An 18,248-nucleotide genomic window follows, 5' to 3' on the forward strand; every position below is an offset into this window, starting at 1 on the left:
GAGGAGTCTACACAGAAACACAAATTTGAATCCATTCACTTTATATGACATTTGAGTCTAGGAAAATATTACAGATAATAAAATATTTAAAACAATGTTTTGTATTACTAAGCACAATAATTCATTTTCATGAACTATATTGATTCACTGAAGTGTAGATTTTGTTGTCCATGTGGAACAGTCCTATTTTCATGAGGATGAAGGATTAGTTGGTGTGTTTATGATGATAAATTTTGTGTAATCATGTATAAAGTGAGTTAAAATTTTTCTTTTAAAATTACATACATAACAGTTTTTTATTTCTTTATTTATTTTTAAAATTGTTATTTCCCTAATACAATTTTTTTTTCTGCTGTACAGCAAGGTGACCCAGTTACACATACATGTATACATTCTTTTTTCTCACATTACATGCTCCATCATAAGTGACTAGACATAGTTCCCAGGGCTACACAGCAGGATCTCATTTATTATCCTTTCCAAAGGCAATAGTTTGCATCTATTAACGCCAAGCTCCCAAGCCACCCCACTCCCTCCCCCTCCTCCTTGGCAACCACAAGTCTGTTCTCCAAGTCTATGATTTTCTTTTCTGTGGAAAGGTTCATTTGTGCCGTATATTAGATTCCAGATATAAGCGATATCGTATGGTATTTGTCTTTTTCTGACTTACTTCACTCAGGATGAGAGTCTCTAATTCCATCCATATTGCTGCAAATGGCATTATTTTGTTCTTTTTTACGGCTGGGTTGTATTGCATTGTGTATATACACACCACATCTTCCTAATCTAATCACCTGACAGTGAACATTTGGGTTGATTCCATGTCTTGGCTATTGTGAATAGTGCTGCAATGAACATGCAAGTGCATGCATATTTTTTATCATTTATTTATATATATATATATTTTTTTCTATTGTAAGCATGGTGACCCAGTTATACTTACATGTATACATTCTTTTTTCTCACATTACTTGTTCCATCATAAGTGACTAGACAGAGTTCCCAGTGTTACACAGCAGGATCTCATTGCTAATCCCTCCTGAAGGCAACATTCTACATCTATATACCCCAAGCTCCCAGTCCCTCCCACTTCCTCTCCTTCCCCTTTGGCAACCTCAAGACTATTCTCCAAGTCCATGATTTTCTTTTTTAAAGAAAGTTTTGTCCGGATATATGCCCAAGAGTGGGGTTGCTTGGTCATATTGTAGTCCTATGTATAGTTTTCTAAGGTACCTCAAAACTGTTCTCCAGAGTGGTTGTACCAGCTTACATCCCCACGAACAGTGCAGGAGGGTTCCTTTTTCTCCACACCGCCTCCAGGATTTGTTATTTGTGGCCTTATTTTTGATGGCCATCCTGACTGGTGTGAAGTGGCATCTTGTGGTAGTTTTGATTTGGATTTCTCTAATAATCAATGACATTGAGCATTTTTTCCATGTGTTTGTTGTCTATCTTTATATCTTCCTTGGAAAGATGTCTATTCAGGTCCTTTGCCAATTTTTCAATTGGGTTTTGGCTTGTTTCTCTTGAGTTGTTTAAGTTACATTTGTCCACTTTTTTATCTTTCTTAGGAATACCTCAAGGGTTTGCTGAGGTAGATATACTATACTATTCTATTCACCTAGAACAATTCTGGTTCATTATTTCAATGTCTTTGTAATGTTTCATGCTATTTAGTAGTAGTAGTCTATCATATTATTTCTCAACCAATTCCACATATGCCACTGCTACCAATATATTGGGGGACTGTTAATTTAAAACTATTCTTCTCCAACAAAGACGTTTTTGTCTCCAAGGGGACACTGAACAATATACATAGACATATTTTGCTGAGAAACGCAGCTATGGTAAGTGATGGGCGAGGAGGCTGCTAAGCAACCTACAATGCAAAGGACAGAGGTCAGCAGAGAGAACCATTTGGCCCAGAATATCCAACAGTGCAGAGACTGAGGTGCCATAAGTTAACAAATATTCATGTTGCTAATATTTATAGTGTTTCTCAGGTTGTTTCCCCAATGTTCCTAACTTCACATTTCTTCCAGAAAATTAGAGTGTACCCCTTATGCCTGGACCTGTTAATAAATTTCAACCACAGTCAATGTAATAGCTCTGTAAGTGTTCTTGCAGACTGATGATTGTGAAGGATATTTCTTGCTTTTTTTTTGTCTTTTTGCCATTTCTTGGGCCCCTCCCACAGCATATGGAAGTTCCCAGGCTAGGGGTCTAATTAGAGCTGTAGCTGCCAGCCTACACCAGAGCCACAGCAACATGGGATCTCAGCCATGTCTGCGACCTACACCACAGCTCACAGCAATGCTGGATTGTTTTGTTTTGTTTTTTATTTTCCCACTGCACAGCAAGGGGATCAAGTTATCTTTACATGTATACCTTACACTTACATTTTTTCCCACCCTTTGTTTGTTGCAGCATGAGTATTTAGATAGTTCTCAATGCTATTCAGCAGGATCTCCTTGTAAATTTATTCTAAGTTGTGTCTGATAAGCCCAAGCTCCCAATCCCTCCCACTCCCTCCCTCTCCCATCAGGCAACCACAAGTCTTTTCTCCAAGTCCATGATTTTTTTTTCAGAGGAGATGTTCATTTGTGCTGGATATTAGATTCCAGTTATAAGTGATATCATATGGTATTTGTCTTTGTCTTTCTGGCTCATTTCACTCAGGATGAGAGTCTCTAGTTCCATCCATGTTGCTGCAAATGGCATTATGTCATTCCTTTTTATGGCTGAGTAGTATTCCATTGTGTATACATCCCACTTCTTCCTAATCCAATCATCTATTGATGGACATTTGGGTTGTTTCCACGTCCTGGCTATTGTGAATAGTGTTGCAATGAACATGCAGGTGCACGTGTCTTTTAAGTAGAGTTTTGTCCGGATAGATGCCCAAGAGTGGGATTGTGGGGTCATATGGAAGTTCTATATATAGATTTCTAAGGTATCTCCAAACTGTTCTCCATAGTGGCTGTACCAGTTTACATTCCCACCAACAGTGCAGGAGGCTTCCCTTTTCTCCACACCCCTCCAGCACTTGTTGTTTGTGGGCTTATGAATGATGGCCATTCTGACTGGTGTGAGGTGGTATCTCATGGTAGTTCTGATTTGCATTTCTCTTCTGATCAGCGATGTTGAGCATTTTTTCGTGTGTTTGCTGGCCATCTGTATATCTTCCTTGGAGAAATGTCTCTTCAGGTCCTTTTCCCATTTTTCCATTGGGTTGTTGGTTTTTTTTGCTGTTGGGTCGCATAAGTTGCTTATATATTCTAGAGATTAAGCCGTTGTCGGTTGCATCATTTGAAACTATTTTTTCCCATTCTGTAAGTTGTCTTTTTGTTTTCTTTTGGGTTTCCTTTGCTGTGCCAAAGCTTTTCAGTTTGATGAGGTCCCATGGGTTTATTGTTGCTCTAATTTCTATTGCTTTGGGAGACTGACCTGAGAAAATATTCATGATATAGATGTCAGAGAGTGTTTTGCCTATGTTCTCTTCCAGGAGTTTGATGGTGTGCTGTCTTATATTGAAGTCTTTCAGCCATTTGGAGTTTATTTTTGTGCATGGTGTGAGGGTGTGTTCTAGTTTCGTTGCTTTGCATGCAGCTGTCCAGGTTTCCCCGCAATGCTTGCTGAAGAGACTTTCTTTTTCCCATTTGATGTTCTTGCCTCCCTTGTCAAAGATTAACTGAGCATAGGAGTCAGGGTTTATGTCCAGGTTCTCTATTCTCTTTCATGGGTCTGTCTGTCTGTTTTGATACCAGCACCACACTGTTTTGATGACTGTGGCTTTGTTGTATTTCATGAAGTCTAGGAGAGTCATGCCTCCTGCTTGTTTTCTGTTTCTCAGGATTGTTTTGGCAATTCTGGGTCTTTTGTGGTTCCATATAAATGTTTGGATTGTTTGTTGTAGTTCTGTGGAAAATGTCATGGGTAACTTGATAGGGATTGCATTGAACCTGTAGATTGCTTCGGGTAGTATGGCCATTTTTACAATATTGATTTTCCCAATCCAGAATCATGGAATATCTTTCCATTTCTTTACATCTTCTTTGATTTCTTTGATTAAAGTTTTATAGTTCTTGGCGTATAAGTCCTTTACCTCTTTGGTCAGGTGTATACTGAGGTATTTGATTTTGTGGGGTGCAATTTTAAAAGGTATCATATTTTTGTATTCCTTTTCTAATATTACATTGCTGGTATACAGAAATGCAACTGACTTCTGAATGTGAATCTTATATCCTGATACTTTGCTGAATTTATTAATCAGTTCAAGTAGTTTTGGGGTTGAGTCCTTCGGGTTTTGTATGTATAGTATCATGTCATCTGCATACAGTGACAGTTTTATCTCTTCTCTTCCTATATGGATGCCTTTTATTGCTTTTGTTTTTTCTAATTGCTGTGGCAAGGACTTCCAAAACTATGTGGAAGAGCAGTGGTGAGAGTGGGCCTCCCTGTCTTGTTCCAGATTTGAGTGAGAAGGCTTTCAGTTTTTCCCCATTGAGTATTATATTTGCTGTGGGTTAATCATAAATGGCTTTGATTATATTCAGGAATGTTCCCTCTATACCCACTTTGGCGAGGGTCTTGATCATGAATGGATGTTGGACTTTGTCCAATGCTTTTTCTGCGTGTATTGAGATGATCATATGATTTTTGACTTTTTTTTTGTTAATGTAGTGTATGATGTTGATTGATATGTATATGTTGAACCATCCTTGTGAACCTGGGTTGAACCCAACCTGGTCATGGTGTATAATTTTTTTGATATGTTGTTGGATCCGTTGGCTAAGATTTTGTTGAGAATTTTTGCATCTATATTCACCAATGATATTGGGCGATAGTTTTCTTTTTTGGTGGTATCTCTGTCTGGTTTTGGAATGAGGGTGATGGTGGCATCATAGAATATCTTTGGGAGTATTCCTTCTTCTTCAACCTTTTGAAAGAGTTTAAGGAGGATGGGCACCAATTCCTCTTTGAATTTTTGATAGAATTCGGCTGTGAAGCCATCTGGTCCTGGACTTTTATTTGTAGGGAGTGATTTTATGACCTCTTCAATTTCATTTCTAGTGATCGGTCTGTTCAGTTGGTCTGTTTCTACTTGATTCAGTTTTGGCAGGCTGTAAGATTCTAGAAAATTGTCCATTTCTTCCAGATTGTCAAACTTGTTGCCATATAGTTGTTCATAGTATTCTCTTATGGTGTTTTGTATTTCTGCAGTATCCGTTGTGATTTCTCCTTTTTCATTTATAATTTTGGTTATTTGGGTTCTTTCTCTCCTCTTTTTAGTGAGTCTGGCCAGGGGTTTGTCAATTTTGTTCACCTTTTCAAAGAACAAGCTCTTGGTTTTATTCATTTTCTCTATTGTTTTTTGAGTCTCTATTTTATTGATTTCTTCTTTGATCTTTATAATTTTCTTCCTTCTGCTGACTTTAGGCCTTTTTTGTTCTTCTTTTTCTAATTCATTGAGGTTGAGGGTTAAGCTGTCAATTTGGGATCTTTCTTCTTTTTTGAGAAAGGCCTGTATTGCTATAAATTTCCCTCTGAGCACTGCTTTTGCCGCATCCCATAGAGTTTGAGCGGTTGTGTCTTCATTATCATTTGTTTCAAAGTATTTTTTAATTTCCTTCTTGATTTCCTCATTGACCCCTTGGTTTTTTAGTAGCATGTTGTTTGGTCTCCATGTAGTAGGTTTTCTTTCATTTCTTTCCCCATGGTTGATTTCTAGTTTCATGGTGTTGTGGTCAGAGAAGATACTTGAAATAATTTCTATGATCCTAAATTTATTGAGGTTAGTCTTGTGTCCCAATATGTGGTCGATTCTTGAGAATGTTCCATGAGCATTTGAGAAGAATGTATATTCTGATTTTTTTGGATGTAGTATCCTGAAGATATCAATGAAGTCTAACTTTTCTATTGTTTCCCTTAGGATCTCCTTTGCTTTATTGGTTTTCTGTCTAGAGGATCTGTCCATTGATGTGAGGGGGGTATTAAGGTCTCCTACTATGATTGTATTCTCATCAATATCTCCCTTTATGTCTGTTAATATTTGTTGTATGTATCTGGGTGCTCCTATATTTGGGGCATATATGTTGACGATAGTAACATCCTCTCCTTGGATGGATCCTTTAATCATTAAGTAGTGTCCTTCTTTGTCTTTCTTTATGTCTTTTGTTTTAAAGTCTATTTTGTCTGATATGAGTGTTGTGACTCCTGCTTTTCTGTCATGTCTATTGGTGGGAAATATTTTTCCCCACCCTTTCACTTTCAATCTATATGTATCCTTTGTTCTAAGATGAGTTTCTTGTAGGCAGCATATTGAAGGCTTTTGCCTTTTAATCCACTCAGCCAGTCTGTGTCTTTTGATTGGGGCATTCAGTCCATTGACCTTTAAGGTGATAATTGTTAGATGATTATTTATTGCCATTTGAACCTCGTGTTCCAGTTGATTCTATGGTTCTCCATTCATTCTCTCTTTTTTTTTTTTTTGGTTGGATGGTCTCCTGTTATTATCTGTTTAATTGTTTTGTTTTGTTTTGTTTTTCATTTTTTGTGAATGCAATGTTTGGTTTTGGCTTGTGGTTGCCCTGTTTTTTAAGTATTCTAATTTTAAGTATGCTAACCCCTTCCTATAATTGTGTGTTTTAGCCTGATGGTCCTATAGGTTCAAACACTTCATTACTATATTAAAATTAAGAAGAGAAACATACAAACAAACAAACAAAAAGGGTCTATTTATTTCCTAACATCCCTTGCCCACATTTTATGGTTTTGATGACTGTTTTTTATTTTTTTCTTTTTAATTTTATTTTGTTTGAAGCATGTTCATGATTAAATCTGTATGCTGGCTTATTTGAGCGACTGCTCTCTGATTGCAATTTCCTCAGTCCTAGTTCTTCCTCTTCTTCTTTTTTTTTCTTTTCTTTTTTCTTCCATTTCCTTCCTTTCTTTTTGGTTTAGAGAAGCCCTTTCAGTATTTCTTTCAACCTGGGTTTTGTGTTGCTGTATTCTTTTAGTTTTTGTTTGTTGGAAAACATTTTTATTTCCCCTTCTATTTTAAATGATATTCTTGCTGGATAGAGTATTCTAGGTTGCATACTTTTTCCTTTGAGCACTTTAACTATCTCTTGCCATTCCCTCCTGGCCTGTAGTGTTTCTGTAGAGAAATCAGCTGATAATCTTATGGGGGTTCCCTTGTAGGTAACATTCTGCTTTTCTCTTGCTGCCTTTAGGATCCTCTCTTTATCCCTAACTTTTGCCATTTTTATTATGATGTGTCTTGGTGTGGGTCTATTTGGGTTCAATTTGTTTGGGGCCCTCTGTGCTTCCTGTATCTTGAACTCAGTATCCTTTAGATTTGGGAAGTTTCCAGCGATAATTTCTTCAAATATATTTTCCATCCCCTTATCTTTTTCTACTCCTTCTGGAATTCCTATTATGCGTAGGTTGGCCCACTTTATATTATCCCATAGGTCTCTTAGATTGCTTTCCTGTTTTTTGATTCAGTTTTCTGTCTGCTGACCTGATTGGGTGATTTCCATTATTCTATCTTCCATATCACTGATTCATTCTTCTGCATTATTCATTCTGGTTTTTACTGCCCTTAGTTCAGTTTGCATCTCTGCAAATGAATGTTCTAGTTTTCTTGGCTCCTCCTTATATTTTCTAGTTCCTTTCTGAGGGTATCTGCATTACTGTTCATATCTTCTCTGAATTCCTTCAGTATTTTCACTATTTCTCTTTTGAACTCTGGGTCTGTCAGACTGCAGAGATCTGTTTCATTGTTGACTGTTTTAGGTGAGTTCTCCAGTTGGTTTAACTGGGGGTAGTTTCTCAGCTTCTTCATCTTGCTTATTGTTTTCTTTTTCCTGATGGAGTTGTACTCTCTGTGACCGGGCAGTGTTTGCCTTGTCACTGCTGTGGAATGTTTCCTGAGAGCTGGCGTTATTGGTCAGTCTTTTTTGAGGCAGTGTAGCTTTTCTGGAGTGTTGATGGGGCTAACAGAGTCTCTTTGAAGCAAAGGAGGACTTCCTGAGGGCAAAGAGGCCTGGGAGGTCCACACCAGGATGGTAGCAGATTTCACTCGGCTGGGCAGATCTTGCTCTGGTGTTTTGGGGCTGCAGGGACACTTGGAGGGGCTAGCAGTGCTGGGATGCACTTCTGTGGGAGTGCAGCACTCCTGAGGGCTGGAGCAGCTATCTGGGTCACTGAGAACTCAGAAGGCTTTTCCCTGGGGCAGCCCAACTCAGAAGGACAGACTGAGAATGTAGGCAGATTTTTCACGGCCCAGCCAAGCTTGTTGTAGCTTTTCTGCAAAGTGTCCTGCCTGGAGCAGGCACTCCTATGCAGCTGATCCGTGAGAGCTCAGCACCCCCCAAGGGCTTAAGCAGCTAGCTGGGCCGCTGAAAACCCAAGAGGCTCTTCCCCAGTGCAGCCTGATTCAGAAAGACTTTCCGAGAATTAGGGAGATCTTTTCACGGCCTGCCCAGGCTTCTTGCAGCTTTTCTTGGCTGCAGGGGGTCCTTCCTTGAGCTGGCAGTCCTATGCTGCTGATCCGCAAGAGCTCGGCACCCCCTGAAGGGTTGAGGGGCTAGCTGGGCCACTGCCAAGCCAGGTGGCTCCTCCCCAGGGCAGCCCAACTCAGAAAGACCATCCGAGAATTAGGCAGATCTTTTCACGGCCAGTCCAGGCTTGTTGTAGCTTTTCTGGGCTGCAGGGGGTCCCGCATGGAGCTGGCAGTCCTATGCAGCTGATCCGTGAGCGCTTGGCACCCCCTGAGGGCTTGGGAGGCTAGCTGGGCCACTGCCAACCCAAGAGGCTCTTCCCCAGGGTGGGCTGACTCAAAAAGACTGTCTGAGAATTAGGCAGATCTTTTCACAGTCTGGCTAGGCTTGTTCTAGCTTTTCTGGGCTGCAGGCCTTTTCTCGGGGACTGGTGGTGCTTGGTGCTGCAGCCCCTCCAAAGGGCAAGCAGGCCTGTGCAGGGACAGCCCCTGTGGTGGTAGGCTTCAGGCAATTGTTGAGGCCAGCCCTCCTGGATGGCAGGCAGCCCCCAGTCTGAGTGCCAGATTGTTAACCCACTGAGCAAGGGCAGGGATCGAACCCACAACCTATGGTTCCTAGTCGGATTCGTTAACCACTGTGCCACAACAGGAACTCCTCTTGCTGTTTTTAAACTATTATTCACTTTGAGTAAAGATTCATATATTTGATCAGCAGATCAAATCCTATTATTACCATACAATTAAATATTCTGTGCCTATTTCTGAACAATAATTTGTGTTTCCAATGATTTTTACAAATTATGGTTCTGAAATTTACTCTTTGTTAGGTATTTTTTAACATAAATATGTTTTAAACTTTAGAGAATTAAATGTATATTTCTTATTGAATCTGATTTTTCTCTCCTTAACTGTGATAACTTTCCCACCTGTAGATTTTATGTGTAGTTTTTGTTATATTCACCTAAAAATTGACTGCTCACTGCGGTATTTTGTCCCTATGATTTTTTAAAGATGTGTTAGATAAAGAACCACTTAGTTTACTTCTAGATAGATGGTTGTCTATTCCAGTTTTTATTCAACAGTTCAGCCTTTTCCAACCAAATCGAAATACAGACTTTCCATACAGCGGTGTTTGTATCTAAGGAGTCTTAATTCCTAATAATTCACCAGGTAATACCAAAGCATCTGCTATTTCCAGAAAATCTTAGGGTCATTTTATGCCACATTCTCTTATGTCAAGGTCATTTCTAAATTAATTATTAATTCATGTTGTAATTTTCCGATTTCTGCTATCATATATATGTTTTAGTCAGTTTTTGGTGTTCCATTAAGTTTGTTTAATCTATTTGTATGAAATCACCCTTTTTTCCTGGTTTAATATTTTTTAATTCTTTTATTTCATACTTTCTCACTTTCTTAAGTGTTTTTTTAAATAAATGCACATGTATTCACATACCTTTGGGAACATATGAAGATGCATTTGGAATGGATTAGCAATGAAGTCCTACTATACAGCACAGGGCACTATATCTAATCTCTTGGGGTAGGATATGATGGAAGATTATATGATAAAAATAATACATATATAAATATATATATGTATATATATGGTATTTGATTCAGTCATAATGTTGTACAGCATAAATTACACAACATTGTATATCAACTATACTTTAACAAAAAAGTTAACAATGCAGATGTAGTCTATGATGATTAGGATCTTGCATTATAGAGGCAGAGTGACAGTCCAGGGAAATAAATGTGTGACATGGTGCCTGCAGGCTTAAAACATATGAAAAAATTTATTTAGAATAAGCAGATGAAATTTCATAACCTGTTCAGGCTTTGTAGAGCATGGTCTGGAAAGACCTTTGCATATTGGAAAAACACCAGAACTAGAATTAACAAGTACCCATTTCAGAGTTCCTGTGGTGGCACAGGAATGTCAGGTTAAGAATCTGACATTGTCTGTTGTGATGTGGATTGAATCCCTGGCCTGGGAAATTCCATATTTTGAGGGTACAACACCCCCTCCGAAAAAACTACCTATTGCATTTAGTTTTTAAAAAGTAAAAACAGGAGTTCCCATTTTGGCTTGGCAGTAACAAACTCAGGATTGATCCTTGGCCTCAATGGGTTAAGGATCTGGCATCGCCAAGAGCTGTGGTTTAGGTTCTGTGCTGGCTCAGAACCGTCCTTGCTGTGGCTATGGTGTAGGATGGCAGCAACAGCTCCTATTCAGCCCCTAGCCTGGGAACTTCAATATGCCATGGTTTTTTCCCTAAAAAGATTTAAAAGGAATAACAAAATATGTCCCATAAGAAAACACAGAGAGCTTGCTTTTTCACAGTCAGATCACAAAAAAAACCATTATTGATCAAAAAAAAAAAAAGATGGAAAAGGCACACGACAAACAAGTCTTCTACTTTCATACCCAACTTTTGTTGTATTTTCTATATTTCCATTTTAGAATTTTTGTTTACTCATTTTGATTATTTTTCTCTTGGTGTATTCAGTGTATACAGTTTTTCACCTCATATGAATATCACTGTTTCTAACCTTGGGTAATATAGTTATTTTTCTTTATTATTTTTCTTGTGCAGCAAGGAGATATAGCTGAAGTGGGAATGTTGCCAAACCAAGGAAGCTTTTCTTCATCACATTGTCTCAGGGACCCTTTGAGCTTATTACACTGTCTTCCTTTATTCTATCTCTCTATCTCTTTCTCATACCTTATATTTTATAACATTTTTAAGCAGAGGGCAGAACATGGTCATATTAAAAAGGAACCCCAGGCTGGTTGTCTCCTCAGGAGTGTATGAACTGGAATTTCTTTGTGTATATTCTTTAGGAGAAACTTAATCTTACCGGAACAGCATGTGTTGTAACCACACAAGGCTTAAGGAGGGAATTTCTTGGAAATAACTGTCTGGTAGAAACAACACAACCCAGGAGGTCTCAGGGTGTGTGTGTGTGTGTGTGTGTGTGTGTGTGGTGTGTGTGTGTGTGTGTGTGTGTGTGTGTGTGTGCGTGCGTGCACCTGTGCCTTGTGGAGTGAGAGCAGTTCTCAAAGCAGAAGCACCTGGACTCATTTATTAAGGTGACATAATACAGAGGCCAGAATTCAATCAACAGATGGTACTAAAATTGAGATATATTTTACATCTTAAGATGCCTTTGCACCAGGATTAATAGAGTACAGGGAACAGTGTGTGTACAAGGATTCTAGGCAGTTCCTGTTGTGGCTCAGTGAAAATGAAACCAACTAGTATCCATGAGGTAGTGGATTCAATCCCTGGCCTCACTCAGTGGGTTAAGGATCCAGCACTGCAGTGATATGTAGTGTAGGTTGTAGACGTGGCTTGAACCTGGCATTGCTATGGCTATAGCATAGGCCTGAAGCTGTAGCTCCAATCCAACCCCTAGCATGGGAACTTCCCTATGCCAAGGGTGTGGCCCTTAAAAACAAAACAAGAAACAAGGGATTATCTGTGTACAGACGTTGTAGCTGTACCAGGGAGACCATGTTGTCCCTCAATATCCTCTGAAACCATTTCTCATCATTCCTCCTCTTGCTCATTCCTCTGCCCTATTGGCTTCCTTGTTTGGGTTTGATCATATGGAACAAGCATCTCCCTCAACTCCTTCACAGTGGCCATTCCCTCTGCCAGGCACATACTTAACCTGATATGCTAAATCCTTCTCTCTCTTTCTCAAAGATTTTTTGATAATACCTTGTTTTCAGGCTTTGCCTAAACAACAGCACAAATAACACCTCCTACCACTCTCTCCTTTATACCTTATTTTGTTTTTTTCCATAGCTTCTGTCACCTTCTGAAATATTATGTGATGTTTTTATTTGAATATCAGCTTTAAACACCCTTGTGTGGGGGGGATTTGTTTTTCAGCACTATTTATTTCTTAACTGTACTTGGAACATGGATGGCACTCAATATATATTTCTCAATGCATGAAACAATTTCTCACTAAAACTATAAGTATATGAACTCTATGGGAATGTACTGAGAATAGGACAAAATTCCTAGTCAGAGAGGTAATGTGGTATATCCTCAAGGAGAACTTAATTATACCTAAAATATTAAAATAAAATTATTGCCAGGAAATATAAATTGAAGTGTTTCTGCCATGTGACTTATGCCCATTTGTGTGAAAATCAGTTATTTTCTTTTTTCCCCAATAGTCACCTCCACTCCGGAACCAGGTAACAATACACAAATTGCAAAATTTCTCCTTCTGGCACTTTCAGAGGAACCAAAACTTCAGCCCCTCATATTTGGGATTTTTCTCTTCATGTACCTTATCACTATGTTTGGGAACCTACTTTTTATCCTGGCTGTCAGCTCAGACTCCAACCTCCACACACCCATGTACTTCTTCCTCTCCAAACTGTCCTTTGTAGACATCTGTTTCACCTCCACCACCATCCCAAAGATGCTGTGGAACATCCAGACATAGAGCAGAGGAATAACCTATGGAGGCTGCACCACCAAGATATATTTTTACATAATTTTTGCAGGATTAGATGACTTCTTCCTGAGTGTGATGGCCTATGATAGGTTTGTGGCCATCTGCCACCCTCTGCACTACTCAGTTATCATGAATCCCAGACTCTGTGGACTGCTGGTTCTGCTGTCCTGGACACTGACTACCATGTATTCCTTGTTACACAGCTTAATGATGCTGTGATTGTCCTTCTGTCCAGATTTGGATATCCCTGCCTTTTTCTGTGAATTCAATCAGGTGGTACAACTTGCCAGTTCTGACACATTTCTCAACAACAGGGTGATGTATTTTTCAACTCTTCTGATGGGTGGGTGTACTTTTGCTGGCATCCTTTATTCTTACTTTAAAATAGTTACCTGCATATGTGGAATCTCATCAGCTCAGGGGAAGTATAAAGCATTTTCCACCTGTGCATCTCACCTTTTTGTTGTCTCATTATTTTATTGTACCATCTTAGGAGTGCTCCTTAGCCCTGCTTCTACCCACAGGTCACAATCAAGTAAAACTGCTTCAGTGATGCACACTGTGGTCATGCCAATGCTGAACCCCTTTGTCTATAATCTGAGGAATAAATACATAAAGAGGGCTCTGAGGAGATTCTATTTGATGCCATATTCAAAAACCCAATTATTCTGTGGGTGAAGGAGTGCCTCTGTTTCATGGCTTAAAGCCATATAACCAGCAATTGCGATTCTTTGATCATACTGGAATAAAATTTTCTCCTTCTATTTATTTCTTGTCATATTCATTTTTTAAAGTATTCAACTATTCTACATAATTTCAGTCTACTTCTTTATTAAGCTATCTCTTCAGATTGGTATATAAAGAGTTGTATTTTTCCCTACTTTGAAATTTCCTAATTTTTTATTAGAAATATTTTTAAGTTCCATTCCTTTGATAGGGCATCCTAGATATATGAATAATAATTATTCCTGAAATAAAATATGTTCATCTCAAATAATCTTCTCTTGTCTTCCTGAAAGAATAGTCATGAGTTGCGTTACTCATGTGAAAACCTTACAGATGGCAACCAGGGCAATTTATATTATCATTAATAATTTTAGTTGTATCACTGAATATGGAGAAATGGCTGTAAAGTTACATGAAGATTTTTGACTATACATCATGTCAATGTACCATTCCCTTGTGTTTTTTTTTTCAGGGTCAAGTCTAAATATATGTTTGTGTGAGTGTGTGTGTGTGCCGTAATGATTCAAAAATGGCTCAGCAGAGAGCTTGAATATCTGCATGTAGTTAGGGTTGAAGTTTATGAAAACCACAGATCTTCCAATCTCCTACTTACCTGGAGGGAAACCTCAGTGAAGTTACTTTTTCCATTTTTTTAAAATTTTGTTGAAATGTAGTTGATTTTACATGTTGTGATAATTAATGTATGCTGTACAAGTGATTTAGTGATTCATTTACACATATCCATCTTTTTCATATTCTTTACCCATATACAATATCACAGACTATTGGATAAAATTCTCTGTGTTGTACAGCAGGTCCCTGTTGGCCAGTCATTCCATATAGCACAACATACATAGGCCAACACAAAACCTCCAATCAATACCTACCTCCCAACCTTTCCCCTTTGGTGACCATAAATTTGTTTACACAGTTGGGAGTCTGTTTTTGTTCTGAAAATATGTTCATTCATATCCTTTTTAGAAAGAGATAAACATAAGTGTTATTGTGATATTTGTCTTTCACTGTCTAACAAACTTCACTAGTGTGATAATCTCTAGGTCCATCAATCTTGCTGCAAATGACATTACTTCACATTCTTATGGCTGAATAACTTTCCATTTTATGTAATCACCATATCTTCAATACCCATTTCTCTTTGAATGAACATTTATTTTTTACCCATGTCTTGGCTACTGTGAATAGCCCTGCAAAGAACATTATGGTGCATGTATATTTTTGAATTACATATTTTTTCTGGATAGATTCCAAGGAGTGGGATGTGCTGGATGTTACAGTAGTTCTATTTTTAGTTATTTGCAGAACCTTCATATGGTTATCCATAGGGGTTGCACCAATTTACATTCACATGAACAGTGTAAGAGAGTTCCCATTTTTTTCTCACCACCCTCTCCAGCCTTTTTTTCTCTTGGTTCAATGCAACTGTTTTATTTATTTATTTATTTATTTATTTATTTATTTATTTATTTATTTATTTATTCATCTATTTATAGCTTTTTTTCTTTTTTAAATTTTTTTAAATTTTTATTTCCCCAATACAATTTTTCTGTTTTCCCATCTGTTTTCTTTTTTTATCATTTATTTATATGCATGTTTTTTCTACTGTACAACATGGTGACCCAGTTACACATACAGTACACATTCTATTTTCTCACATTATGAGTTCCATCATAAACGACTAGACAGAGTTCCCAGTACTATAAAGCAGGATCCCATTGCTAATCCATCCCGAAGGCAACATTCTGCATCTGTTTACCCACAGCTCCCAATACCTCCCACTCCCTCCCTTTCCCACTTGGCAAACACAAGTCTATTCTCTAAGTCCATGAATTTTTTTATGTGGAAAGTTTCATTTGTGCTGTTTATAATATTCCAGATATAATTGATATCATATGGTATTTGTCTTTCTCTTTCTGACTTACTTCACTCAGGATGAGAGTCTCTAGTTCCATCCATGTTGCTGCAAATGGCATTATGTCATTCTTTTTTATGGCTGAGTAGTATTCCACTGAGTATATATACCACCTCTTCCTGATCCAATCATCTGTAGATGGACATTTGGGTTGATTCCCTGCCTTGGCTATTGTGAATAGTGCTGCAATGAACATGCGGGTGCATGTGTCTTCTTCAAGGAAAGTTTTGTCCAGATATATGCCGAAGAGTGGGATTGTGGGGTCATATGGTAGTTCTGTGTATAGATTTCTACGATACCTCCATACTGTTCTCCAGAGTGGTTTTACCAGTTTACATTCCCACCAACAGTGCAGGAGGGTTCCTTTTTCTCCACACCCCCTCCAGCACTTGTTATTTGTGGACTTATTAATGATGGCCATTCTGACTGGTGTGAGGTGGTATCCCATGGTAGTTTTGATGTGCATTTCTCTAATAACCAGAGGTGTTCAGCATTGTTTCAAGTGCTTACTGGCCATCTGTATATCTTCCTTGGAGAATTGTCTATTCAGGTCCTTTACCCATTTTTCCATTGGGTTGTTGGCTTTTTTGATGTTGAGTAGTATAAGTTTTTTGTGTATTTTAGAGATTAGTCCCTTGTCAGTTGCATCATTGAAACTATTTTTTCCCATTCTGTAAGTTTTCTTTTGGTTTCTTTTTGGTTTCCTTTGCTGTGAAAAAGCTTGTCAATTTGATTAGGTCCCATTGGTTTATTTTTGCTTTTATTTCTGTTGCCTTGGGAGACTGACACTGAGAAAACATTTGTAAGGTTGATGCCAGAGAATATTTTGCCTATGTTCTCTTCCAGAGTTTGATGGTATCTTGTTTATATTGAAGCCTTTCAGCCATATTGACTTTATTTTCATGCATGGTGTGAAGGTGTGTTCTAGTTTCCTTGACTTGCATGTAGCTGTCCAGGTTTCTGAGCAATACTTGCTGAAAAGACTGTCTTTTTCCCACTTTATGTTATTGCCTCCTTTGTCAAAGATTAATTGACCATAGGTTCCTGGTTTATTTCTGCATTCTCTCTTCTCTTCCATGGGTCTGTATGTCTGTTTTGGTACCAGTATCATACTGTTTTGATGACTGTGGCTTTGCAATATTGCCTGAACTCTGGGAGAGTTATGCTTCCTGCTTGGCTTTTGTTCCTCAGAATTGCTTTTGCAATTCTGGTTCTTTTGTGGTTCCATATAAAATTTTGGATTTTTTGGTTTTTTTAGTTCTGTGGAAAATGTCATGGGTAGTTTGATAGGGATGACATTGCATCTGTTGATCGCTTTGGGCAGTAGCGCCATTTTTACAATATTAATTTTGCATTGAATATCTTTCCATTTCTTTACATCTTCTTTAATTTCCTTTTTTAAATTTTTTGTTTATTTAAATTGTTATTTCTCCAATATATTTTTTTTTCTACTGTGCAGCGTGGAGGACCAGTTACACATAGCTGTATACATTCTTTTTTCTCACATTATCATGCTCCATCATAAGTGACTAGACATAGTTCTTTTTTATTATTTCTTATTGAATTCTATATATGTATAGTCATACAACAATTATCACAACACAATTGTAGACTTTTTGCTGATGGCTATTCTGGCTGGTGTAAAGTATTACTTCATAGTAGTTTTGACTCACGTTTCTCAAATAATTTTGATGTTGATCATATTTTCATGTGTTTTTTGGCCATCCTCATGTCTTTTTTAGAGAAATGTCTGTTCGGATTTTCTGCCCAATGTTTGATTCGGTTGTTTGTTCTTTTGCTATTTAGCTGCATGTGATATTTTTATATTTTGGGGATTAGTACATTGACAGTCATGTGTTTGAAAAGATTTTCTCAAATTATGTGGGTTGTCTTTTCTTTTTGTTTATTATTTTCATTTCTGTGCAAAAGTTTCAAGTTTAATTAAGTCCCAGAGTTCCCATGATGGCTCAGTGGTTAACGAATCTGACTAGGAACCATGAGGTTGCTGGTTCGTTCCCTGGCCTTGCTCAGTGGGTTGAGGATCTGGCATTTCTGTGAGCAGTGGTGTAGGTTGCAGACTCGACTTGGATCTAGCATTGCTGTGGCTCTGGCATAGGCTGGCAGCAACAGCTCTCTTTAGATCCCTAGCCTGGGAACCTCCATATGCCATGGGTGCAGCCCTATAAAGACAAAAAGACAAAAAAAAAGAATTAGGTCCAATTTATTTATTTTCTTTTATTTTCTTTATTCTAAGAGGTAGATCAAAAAAGTTATTGCTACTCTTTATGTCAGAGAGTGTTTGGCTTCTGCTTTCCTCTATGTTTTGTAACATCTGATATTTATGTCTTAATCTATTTTTTGTTTACTTTTGTGTCTGGTGTTAAAGGATGTCCTAATTTTATTATTTTAAATGTAGTTGTCCAGTTTTCCAAAGGGGCTTTCCTTTCGCCATTGTATATTCTTACCTCCTTTGTTATAAATTAATTGACTAAGGTGCATGTGTTTTTTTCTGGACTTTATATCAATTTCCTTTGATCTATAGTTCTGGTTTTGTGCAAATACCATGCTGTTTTGATAACTGTAGCTTTGCAGTGTACT

General features: G+C 38.0%; 1 pseudogene; it reads left to right on the forward strand.

Annotated features, from left to right (window-relative positions):
• Nucleotides 1-12,727: 12,727 nt before the first annotated feature.
• On the forward strand, nt 12,728-13,672 carry LOC125124632 (olfactory receptor 7A5-like; annotated as a pseudogene).
• The last annotated feature ends 4,576 nt before the right edge of the window (nt 13,673-18,248 follow it).

This window comes from Phacochoerus africanus, chromosome 4 (assembly GCF_016906955.1).
Source record: "Phacochoerus africanus isolate WHEZ1 chromosome 4, ROS_Pafr_v1, whole genome shotgun sequence".
NCBI classification, from domain to species: Eukaryota; Metazoa; Chordata; class Mammalia; order Artiodactyla; family Suidae; genus Phacochoerus; species Phacochoerus africanus.